The sequence below is a fragment of the Macrotis lagotis genome, chromosome 1 (assembly GCF_037893015.1).
Source record: "Macrotis lagotis isolate mMagLag1 chromosome 1, bilby.v1.9.chrom.fasta, whole genome shotgun sequence".
Taxonomy (NCBI): Eukaryota; Metazoa; Chordata; class Mammalia; order Peramelemorphia; family Peramelidae; genus Macrotis; species Macrotis lagotis.
Window position 1 is genome coordinate 898,482,274 of NC_133658.1, and position 11,339 is coordinate 898,493,612.

Consider the following 11,339-nt stretch of genomic DNA (forward strand, 5'->3'; position numbering starts at 1 on the left):
GCACTGGCCCTGGAGTCAGCAGTACCTGAGTTCAAATCTGGTCTCAGACACTTAATAATTACCTAGCTGTGTGGCCTTGGGCAAGCCACTTAACCCCATTTGCCTTGCAAAACAAACAAACAAACAAACAAACCTTAAAAAAACCCTACATGAGCAGATGTAATGGGAGGTATATTGTGTACAAAGTTACAGCAATATTGTAGGATGATCCACTGTGAATGACTTACCTTTTCTCAGTAATGTTGTGACCCAAGACAACTGTGAAGGACTTACAAGAAAGAATACTATTCATTCCCCAAAAGAACTGATGGTGTCTGAATACAGATTGATGATACTTTTTTAAACTTTATTTTTCTTAAGGTTTTTCTTTTTTGGGGGGAAGGGTTATATTTACCCTTATAATGTGATTTTTGTGATAATGTTTTTCATGACTAGAGATTTCTAACATATCAAATAACTCGATTTTTCAGTGAGGGGGATTGGGGTGGGAGGAAGGGAGATTTTGGAACTTGGGGTTTTAAAAGTGAATGTTGAAACTTGTTTTTGCATATAATGGAGAAGATAAAATAAAATAATATTAGCCAGCTTTTTTATTTCACCTACTAGTTCCAGGCACTGCTTTAAATGATATCTCATTTGATTCTCATAACATAGCCTGGCAGGTTAGATACTACTACTACTACTACTACTACTACTACTACTACTACTACTACTACTACTACTACTACTATTAATACTAATACTAATAATCTTCATTTTACAATTGGGGAAATTGAAACACACAAAGGCTAAGTCACACAGCTGAAAAACACTGAGGTTGGATTTGAATTCATATTCCTGAGTCAAGTAATTGCCTGCTAAAATACCTAACTTCCTTTGTTGTTGTTGCTTGTCCTTTGTTTTTGAAGAGGACCAATGATATCACTAGTGAATTGGATTTAAGTGATGAGTTGCACAAACTCATCAACCTCACGTTTCTGCGTCATTGAAATCCAGTGACAAGACAAAAATCAAGATGATATCCAACCAAGCTCTAAGTCTTCTACAACGCCAGCTTCAGCCATCATCTTGGTTATTGGAACAAATGGTTCTCATCTGCCTATTCCACCAGGAAAATTGTTCATAGGTTTGGTGTAGCCACCCCCCCTACTTACCAATAGGTGATCCAGCTCTTCCTAGGTCTTCCTTGATTACAGGAGAAGAGCTCACAGGAGCAGGAGGCCAGTGATGACTCTTTGGGGGGAGAAGATTAATGCATATGTCAATAATGGGGGCAGTAGCTCAGAGGAGATGGTTGACCCTGTTACCCCATTGGCAAATAGACATTTTGAAGTCTTAAATTTATGTTCTGTTATCTTTCTTTTCCTTTGAAGAAAATATTACTTGACTACAATGTGGCTGTGGACTTTAGAGAGAGCAAAACTTTAATGTGGACATGAGAAAAATGGCACCTGGAGAGTTCTCCATAACATATTTCAAGCCTGGGAGAGATAAGAATCAAAGTTAATTCAGTTTGATGAGATCTATGAGCAGAATTCTTTTACATTTTATAAGTCCTAGACCATGTCAAAAGGAATCTGGGCAAAAGTAAGGGGAAGGAGGAATCATGGTATTTGGTGAAATTAAAGCAATTTTCTCCTTAGACAGTTGGGTCATATTCTTTACTTACTTTCAGAAATATGGGATGAACTCCCCATCCTGAAGGATCTTACTTTCTCATCCACAGATGGGGCCTAACATTGCCATTTTTATAGCAGGAAGGGAGGAGAAGGAATCTGGATTGGACTCACGTCAAGAGAGACTTATGTAGATGCCCACCCTAGATGTTAACTGGCTATGTGATCATAGATTGGAGAGGTAGAACATTTATTAAATACCTAGTGTATATTAGCAGGTACATTTATTAAGTGCCTCCTGTATGATTATAGGTACGGTGTAAGTGCTAGGAATATAAATACAAGCAAAACAGTTTCTGTCCTCACTTCTCTTGCCAAAGTTAATTATGATCTCTTCATTACCTAATTCAAAGGCATTTTCTCTTTTTCTGCAGTCTTAGATGCTGACCACCTTCTTCTTTTTTCCTGATTTTTGTAACATTACTTGTTCCTGGTTCTTCCCCTCCCTCTCTGATCACTCCTCCAGGAGGATTCTCCTCCAGATCATGACCTCTGGCCTAGGTATCCCTCTGGATTCTGTTTTGGGCTACTTTACTTAGGGATTTCATCAGCTTCCATGGATTTAGTGACCATTGCTGTGTGGTTGATTTTCAGGTTTCTCCATCTTGTCCCCACCTCTCTGCTGACTTCCAACGTCTTATCTCCAAATGCCTGTTTAGGCTTCTGTAACTGATTATCCAGTTAGTAGACATCTTAAACTGTACATATCCAAAACTGAACTCATTTTCTTTCTCCCCAAGACTTCCCTACACTTCTATACATCCTCCACACCTTCTCATCCTTACCCCATCCCAGTTCAAGTAGTGCCCAAGGCCTGTCAATTTTACCTTTATGGTGGCATCTCTCATTCATGTCCCCTTTACTTCTCTGCCTCCATCTGGGGCAGCCCCTCATCACCTCATGCCTGGACTACTGCAATAACTGCTAGTAGTTGTGTTTGCTTCAAGTCTTCCCTCTCCCCCCTCCAAGTTCATCCATCACTCGGCTCTCAAAGTCATTTGCCTAAAGTACAGGTCTGTCCATGTCACCTCACTATTTGGTAAACTCCAGTGGTTCCCTATCACTGCTAGAATCAAATGCAAAATCCTTTTTTTTTGTATTTAAAGTCTTTTGTCATCTGCTCCCTTCTTACCTTATCAGTATTCATTTCTTGCACCACACCACATACTCTTCAAGCTACATACACAGGCCACCATGACATTTCACAAACAAGGCATGTCCCCCAATTCTGAGTCTTTTTATTGACCGCCCCCCATGCTTGGAATACTCTTCTTCCTCATCTTCCCCCTCCTGCTTTCCCTGACTTGCTAAAAGTCCCAGAGAAAATCCCATCTTCTAGAGGAAGCCTTTCTTGATCCCTCTGAATTCTAATGCCTTCCTTCTGTTATTCCCAATTTATCGTGGTTGTCTCTTGTTTGTATATAGTTGTTCCCAAAAGACTATGAGCTTCTTGAGAACAGCGGAGTCTGGCCCCATTGACTAACACAATGCCTGACCCATGTGTCATTTTGTTGTTTAGTTGTTTTTAGTTGTGTCCAACTCTTCCTGACCCCATTTGGGATTTGACAAAGATACTGGAATGATTTACCCATTTCCTTCTCCAGCTTATTTTATAGATGAGGAAACTGAGGCAAACTGGATTATGACTGACTTGTCCAGGGTCACACAGATTTGAATTTTGATCTTCCTGACCCTAGACCTAGCATTCTATCCACCGTGCCACTTAACTGACCAGCTGGCTTAATAAATCTTTGTTGACTGACTAGCTAATTAACATTCGAATCGGGAAAGATACATGGAGGGGAGCTGAAAAATACGGGAGACAGGAGGGAAAGGAAGACTGAGAAGTAAAGTGGAGGCCCGGTTCCAGACTAGATAAAAAACTCACCTATCAGAACTGGGGGTGGGGGGGTGGGGTGGAGTGTAGGTTCCCAGGGGTAGAGTTCAAGATTCTGGGCAGGGGGTGGCAGGAACAATAGTCAAAATAGAAGTGACATGATTTGGAGTTGGTGACCCCAAATTAAGCATGGAGAAGTCATTTGATCTCTCAGAGTCTAAGCTTCTTCATCTGTAAAATGGAAATAATAATGATGATACTACTACTACTAATGGATATTATGATGTTTCAAATGAGATATTTTATGTAAAGCGCTATGCAGACTTCAAAGTATCCTAGAAGCGTCAGTTGTTATCATTGACTACATGGGTGTCCTCATCTTATCCCCCAGCTGTTAGAATGGGAGCTCCCTGAGGTAGGGGCCAGCTCTCCTTGGCCTCAGACTTCTCCTCAATAATTAGTTAGCGCAAGGCCAAGAACTGCAGGTGCTCAGGAAGTGTCTGATAACTGGATAAGTGAAATCCTTTGTCCTCCCTGTGCAAATAACCCTTGTAAAGGAAGGAAGGAAAGAGGGAAGGAAGGGAGGGAGGGAGGGAGGAAGGAAGGGAAAAAGAAAAGGAGGGGGAAGGAAGGAAAGAAGGAAGAATAGGTAGGGAAGAAAGAAGACAAGGAAAGAGTAAGCCAGAACAGAGAGGAGGTAAGGAGAGATGGAGGTAAGGTAAAAAGGCAGGACTGAAAGGAGTAAGGGAGAGAATGAGTGAAGGAAGGGGGAAAAAGAAGAGAGGGGTGAAAAGAATAAGAGGAGGACCCCTGTACAGAGAGGTGAGGAACTCAAGATGATGAAGATATATTTTTAGACATTGATATTATAATTTTACTTGATTATACATATATACAAAAGGGTTTTATTTTATTTATTTTTTTTTTGTTTCATTGGAAAAATGGAGACCAAGGGTATAGGAATAGGGTATAGAATGAAAAGGAAATGAAGGAAGGAAGAAAAGAGAAAGAAAAGAAGAAAAGGAGGAAAGGAAGGAAGAAGAGAGAGAGAGAGAGAGAGAGAGAGAGAGAGAGAGAGAGAGAGAGAGAGAGAGAGAGAGAGAGAGAGAGAGAGAGAGAGAAAGGAAGGAAGAAAGGAACAAAGAAGAGAAAGAAAGTAAAAAGAAAGTAAGGAAAAAGAGAAGAAAGGAAAGGAGGAAGATCTTTGAGGAATCTTTTTTTTAAAGAAGAAAGGCCAGAAAGAATTCTAGACATACAGTACATCTTTGAAAATTAGTGTTAAACTTATTCCATGTTTAAAAGAACATGGATCTGTTACAAGATCTGTTATTTCATATCTAATCCTCTTTCTGTTCCACAGTACATCTGAAAAACTCCAGTTTATCTGGTGTCTGTTAGGGTCAGAATAAAAGTAAATTGTTTTAAAAATAAGGGATGAGAGAAGAAAGCAAAAGAGAGAGGAAAGGGGAAAAAGGAAGAAAAGGGAGGGAAAGAAGAAGGAAAAAGAAGAGATAAAACAGGACTAGAGTGAGAATGATAGGAAAGGAAGGCATGGTAGGGTGAAAAAAGTGATGGCTCTGAAATCAGAGGAAGTGGGTTCAAAATCCCATCTCCAACTGTTATTTTGCCACTCCCCCTTCATGATCCTCCTCTGTAAAATGAAGAGGCTGGGTGCAATGATCTCCCAGGCCCCTTCCAGTTCTTGAAGTGAAGGAAACAGGTAGCAAGTAGGGAGGTGAGCATCCTACCAATTGGAGGCTGTCTCTGGGACCCGTGGAGGAGCCATGGGACCCATGGACCCTGGAAGATGGATAATCAGAATGGTGCATGGGGGAGACTGCACACAGAAAAGGAATGTTGGATAAAATTCCTTAAGGAGGGTGCCCTCTCTCCTAGGATGTGCTTTTCACTTCCCAATCCTCAGATAGCTTCCAGGTCACATGAACAGAATCTAATCTTCACTGATCACGGGGAACTTGGGGAAAAGGAGACGAGACATCATCAATCTTAAGATAGAGAGGAGGAAACTGAGAGGGGGGGGGATCATTTGTCAAAGTCACACATCCACATGGTGGCAAAGCTGGGTTTGGAATTCAAAAGTCTGGATTCAGAACTGACTTCTCTCCATGAGACAGTTATTCTTGGATGTGGCCCATTTTAAATGTAGCCTCTTCTAGAACTGTGGATAATGGTAAGGACACTCCAGGACAGCCTAGGCTCTTGAGGAAATCTGAAGACAAAGGAACCAGTGGCCAAGCCTCGACTGGACCAGGAGGTCAAATGTAGAAATTAAAGTTTTGAATGTCGTCTTGATGTTTTGGTGGCTCCACAGCACCCTCTGATGTCTAAAATGGACATGTACTTCCTCCAGATTGATGGCAGAGTAGTCCAGGACCTCAGAGTTCTTGGGATCATGGCTTCAGGACTGAAAAAGACCTTAAATATCATGCAATCAATCCTTCTCACTCCATAGAAAAGGAACCTGAGGTGCAGAGAGGTGAAGAGACTTGTCCACTTCATCTAGAGGCAGCTAGACGCCATGTGGCTAGGGAAGTGGCCCAAGGAATTGGGAAAGACAAGAATTCAAATCCAACTTCAGACATATGAAGCAAAGTGGGCCAGGGCGTGGGTGGGGGTGGGGAAGTCGACTCTCTGGATCGCTGAAGGAGGGTCCAAAAAGATCCCAACAGGCTCTTAGTTGTGTGACCCTGGACAAGTCACTTAACATCTGTCTGCCTCTTCGAAATTGTAAAAGAAAGATAACAGCACTTACCTCCCAGAATTTGTAATAAGGATAAAATTAAACATTTATAAAGCATTTTGCAAATGTTCAAAGTTCCACATGGGTGTAATCTATTTATTAGTAATGCTAGTTGTTCTTCAGTCTCCAGTTTTGAATGGAATCTGTGTCTTCCCACCGCCCTATTTTGTGTCTGTCATATAATTGTACTAGAAATCAGAACCAGACTAGATCTCAATGTGCCCCTATCAGTTTGGGATAAGGGGTCTGTCCTGATAGGAATCTGTCACTGGCCTCATGGGGTTTATTATTTTTATCAGTAGCTTAGATAAAGGAATAGGGGACAGGCTTATCCAAAAGGTAGGTGAAGCAAATCTGGGAGGGACAGTTAACTTTCTGAATTGTAGAAGGAGCAGCCCCAAAGATCCCAACAGGTCCTTAGAGCAGCAGGGTTGAATCTAGTAAGATGAAAATTAACAGAGGTCATTGGGAAGTACCATATTTGGGTTCAAAAGCATCAACTTTCTAAATACAAAATGAGGAAGTTGTGGATAGGTAACAATTTCTGTGATGTAGAGTGAAATGAGGGAAACCAGGACAATTTCTACAGTGTCCATAAAATAACAGAAATCTGACCAATGTAGTGATCTCTCACAACTCCAAAGTACTGATGGTGAAATATGCCTCTAGCTTCTCAGTAGGATGGTAATTAAACAATGCTGAACTTGGAGTCAGGAAGACCTGGGTTCAAATTTGGCCTCAGACACTAGTGTGATCCTGGGCAGGTCACTCAACCCTGTTTGCCTCGGTTTTCTCATCTGCAAAATGAACTAGAGAAGGAAATTCTAGTATCTCTATCAAGAAATTGCCAAATGGGATCATGAAGAGTTGGACACAACTGAAAAGCTACCCAAGAAAGAACTCTTGGGAAAAGAAGATGATGAACTATAAATATAGAATAAGGAATACATTTTCAATTAGGGCCAACATGTCCATTTGTTTTGCTTGCCTTTTTTGATAGAAGGGAAGGTTCTATCATGAGATGATCATTGGAAAGAGACAATGGTGTAAAAGGAGGAAAGAACATTATTTAAAGAATTTTTAAAATGAAAAAAAAAAGGAAGACAAAGATCCAAGGTTCCTAAGGGACCACAAGTGCAATGCAAATTCATGGAGTCTCTGATCGATACCCATGCATGGTTTCATTCTCTCCACGAGTGTTGATATACTTTGGGAGGTGCTGGTTTCAAAAAGCAAATGCCTGTTCCTACCTCTTGTGGTGGGAAAAGAATTATTCCCCTATACTTATAACCTGCCTCACCTGCTTTTCCATTTTATTGTTTTATGTTCTTTCCAGACGCTGACTGTAACATAAGTCAAAGAACAAATGTGTTTTCTCTGTTAGGAATAAGAAAGGGCAGCTGAAACACTGAACAAAGAATCTATTGTTTTCTCAGATACCCAAAGTCACTGACTCTCTTTTTCCTGGATTCCCACAGATGCTGCTTTGCAAGAGATGGGGACTTATTTCCTAGAAATGAATAACTTTATCTCATTTATTTGCCCACTCTAGTAGATGTTCTTATCTCTGTTAGGCAACTGTATTGTTTAGAGGTGTCCCAAACTCCTCTCTTTAATTTCCCAGTTCACCTGATGAAAATGTTGACTATATAGTTGAGCTTCTTGCCATCGCCCCCATCTCCCCTAAAACTATGAGGTGGCTCTCAGGATTTAGCAAATGTCTATTTGTACATAATACTATGTGTGTATTATATATGTGTAATCACATAAATAATAATATATCTCACTAAAGCGTCTATGACTGCTTTGGAATTCTGTCTAAAATTCCCATACTGCATGACTGTGAGAAATAAATTTGAACAACCCACCCAGTGTGTGGTTTTATTTGTGCATTGCTGGTCCAAAAGATCCATCGACTTGCACTCACATTCACTCTTTTAAGTCCTCAGAGGGGACCATGATCCTAAGTCTTCCACTGTGGCTCACAAGCCCTCACAGGTATACTTCTCATTCATAATCAACCAGTAGTATCAAGATGCTTCAGAAAAAAAATTTTTACTCAAAAGACATAAGAAGAATCATAGTTTCAAAGCACCACCCCCACCCCAATCTGGGGCATACTCTCTGACAAAGACCACACTGAGTACAGGAATGGAGAGAGGTGGGCTAAAGTTCAGTGGAACTTATGTGACCATGGCAAGGCAGTTCAAAAAAGCTTTGATGTTTTTGTTTCTCTTCAAATTCCCATGAAGTTCGTTGCAGGTTGAAGCACTAATGTCTTTATTGGATGATTCTTTTCATTGCTCAGATGGGTTGGCTACTCATAGGGTATAGAATCTCTGTTGGATTCTTTAACCTTCCTTTTCAATGGGTAGCTATAGTCTCAGCTACCTCCTTCCTCATGCTTGCATGAGCCCTTTGAGGTCTCAAATGAGAGGCTTGTCACCTCTCTCAGGATGTGGGGAAGGCCTATTATAATCATTTTTCCTGGTTCAGCAATGGGTTCCTTTAGAAATTGACTTCAGTCTAGCTTATGGTAGGCATCAAGCACTCTCCTTACATTTCTTTTCCCCTTCCTTTTTTTAGGTTTTTTTCAAGGCAAAGGGGTTAAGTGGCTTGCCCAAGGCCACACAGCTAGGTAATTATTAAGTGTCTGAGACCAGATTTGAACCCAGGTACTCCTGACTCCAGGGTCGGTGCTTTATCCACTGTGCCACTTAGCTGCCCCTTCCCTTCCTTTTAATTTTTTTTTTTTGCAAGGCAATGGAGTTAAGTGGCTTGTCCAAGGCCACACAGCTAGGTAATTATTAAGTGTGTGAGGCTGGAATTGAACTCAGGTACTCCTGAATTCAGGGTCAGTGCTGTATCCACTGCACCACCTAGCCACCCCCCTTTTAATTTTTTTTTTTTTTTACCAAGGCAATTGGGGTTAAGAGACTTGCTCAGGGTCACATAGCTAGTGTCAAATATCTGAGTGTGGATTTGAACTCAGTTCTGATTCTATTGGATAAAGTTTGGGGGTGGGGGAAGTACAGAAGCAGTATACACCCAGGAGGCAAATTCATGGTGTCTTCAGGACCATTTCATAGTCAGTTAATTTACTCAAAAACTCAGTTTTTAGAAAGGTATGGAATATTTTATTTATACTTAAAAGTAGGTAGAGTAGGAGACTCTTACCTCAGGGTCTGGGTTTGAGCCCCACGTTGGCCACAAGTTTCTTTTTGGGCAGCTAGGTGGTGTATTGGATAGAACCCTGGCCTTGGAGTCAGGAGGAATTTGAATTCAGCCTCAGACACTTGCTGCTTACTAGCTGTGTGACCTTGGGCAAGTCACTTAACCCTGATTTTTTTAAAATTTATTTTTAGTAAAGATATTATTTGAGTTTTACAATTCCCCCCCCAATCCTACTCCCCCCCCACCACCACGGAAAGCAATCTGTCAGTCTTTACTTTGTTTCCATGTTGTACCTTGATCCAAATTGAGTGAGATGAGAGAGAAATCATATCCTTAAGGAAGAGACAAGAATTCTAAGAGGTAACAAGATCAGACAATAAGATATCTGTTTTTTTTTTTCTAAATTAAAGGGAATAGTCCTTGAACTTTGTTCAAACTCCACGGCTCTTTATCTGGATACAGATGGCACTCTCCTTTGCAGACCACCCAAAATTGTTCCCGATTGTTGCACCGATGGAATGAGTGAGTCCTTCAAGGTTGAACATCACCCCCATGTTGCTGTTAGGTTGTACAATGTTCTTCTGGTTCTGCTCATCTCACTCAGCATCAGTTCATGCAAATCCCTCCAGGCTTCCCTGAAATCCCATCCCTCCTGGTTTCTAATAGAACAATAGTGTTCCATGACATACATATACCACAGTCTGCTAAGCCATTCCCCAATTGAAGGACATTTACTTGATTTCCAGTTCTTTGCCACCGCAAACAGGGCTGCTATGAATATTTTTGTACAAGTGATTTAACCCTGATTGCTTTGCATCATCTGCAGTCATCCTGATTCATATCTGGTCACTGGATACAGGATGGGGCTGGAAGTGAAAATGAGGCTGGAGACTTAGTACGATGCCCCCTCACTCAAATCCAATTCATGTGCTTGTCATGACATCCATCACCTCTGTGATGTCATGGTCTTCAGGAATGAAGGACAAACATCATCACCTCAGTATTTCAAATGTTACCCAGGACCATCAGTTTTGTGGAAATCTAATAGGACAATGCACCTTTAAAACAGTTTTAAGTACCCAGAGGCTTCTTTGAGAAGAAGCAGTCAAGCTAGTAATGCCAAAATCAATATGCCCTTTTGGGGGGGAGGGGCTGGCTAATTTTAACTCCCATAAGGAGAAGTTGAGACAACCAAGGGAGTAGGGAAGGATTTGGAGGGAGGTCAAGGATGAAGAGGCAAGGACATGATTGTCAGATCAGTTAAGAGAGAGAAAAGAATTATCGCAAGAAATTGTGACTGAAGGAAATTGATCTTCAGACCTTAGTTGGGGGGAAGAGGGAAGAGAAGGAAAGAAATCAATGATTCACAGAGAAGCTCCTTTTCCATTCAGGGACCAGCTTGTGATGGGCTCTCATGAGCCTTTCCAGTGGTTTGGGACACTTTGATTTTGCTTTGGGAAATCACACACAGTTTTGTTGGTCACACACAGTAGGGCTACTCAACAAAGACGATGAAAGAGTGCCAAGTGTTCCAAAGGTGGTGGTGGTGGGGGAAGTTGGTATCACTCAAGTTCATTTGATTGTCAAAGACAGAATCAGTCAAATGGAGTGAGGCATTTTCCAGCTTGGAAAATTCCACAAGCCAGGTCACCAAGAGGAGGAGGAGGAGGTAGAGGAGGAAGAGTAGGAGACCTTTCTAGAGCAGCCACAGTCTGGTCCAAGAAATTGACTGGATTACCAGTTTATGTATTAATAAATATTAAATGCCTCCCATTTGATTGGGGGCACAGAGTCAAGACCTGAGTTCAAATCCAACTTCAGACACTTACTAGCTATGTAACCCTGGGTAACTTAACCTTGTTTGCTTCAGTTTCCTCACCTGTAAAATATA